The following is a 678-nucleotide window of genomic DNA, read 5'->3' as shown; positions in this document are numbered from 1 at the left end:
AGGGCAGGGCAGGGCAGGGAAGGGAAGGGAAGGGAAGGGAAGGGAAGCGAAGGGAAGGGAAGGGAAGGGAAGGGAAGGGAAGGGAAAAGAACCCAGAAGCCTCATCCCAGCAGCTCTGTCATCATCGTTGCTGCCATGACAGTTAAGCGCAGCAGCCACTTGGTCCTTCAATGCATAGCAGACACATCATCTCAGTGAACCGTTGATGACAGTTTGACTAATAGTGATGGCCCCATGTGCTGTAGATTACTAATATTCAGTTTCCTACCAGAAAGGAGGTCAGCACTATCGTCAAGGTCAAAGACACCTCCATACCAATCCTGTAATCTAATCTATGAGAGTCCGTTTTCTTGGACCTCATACCCAGTGTGACATCAGTCATGGTCCAGTCAAGAAAACAGAAACAACCTTAGCATTTCAACAGAGATAATTTAATATAAGACATTCGTGAATCAGGTGGGGCGCGGTGGCTCACGCCTGCGTAATCCCAGCACTTTGGGAGGCTGAGGCGAGTGGATCACCTGAGGTCAGAGTTCAAGACCAGCCTGGCCAACATGATGAAACCCCATCTCTACTAAAAATACAAAAATTAGCTGGGCGTGGTGGCATGCACCTGTAGTCCCAGCTATTTGGGAGGCTGAGACAGGAGAAGCGCTTGAATTCAGGAGGCAGAGGTTG

The sequence above is a fragment of the Sapajus apella genome, unplaced genomic scaffold (genome assembly GCF_009761245.1).
Source record: "Sapajus apella isolate SASKATOON/1434 unplaced genomic scaffold, GSC_monkey_1.0 scaffold29, whole genome shotgun sequence".
Lineage (NCBI taxonomy): Eukaryota > Metazoa > Chordata > Mammalia > Primates > Cebidae > Sapajus > Sapajus apella.
Note: the sequence above shows the minus strand (reverse complement) of the source record.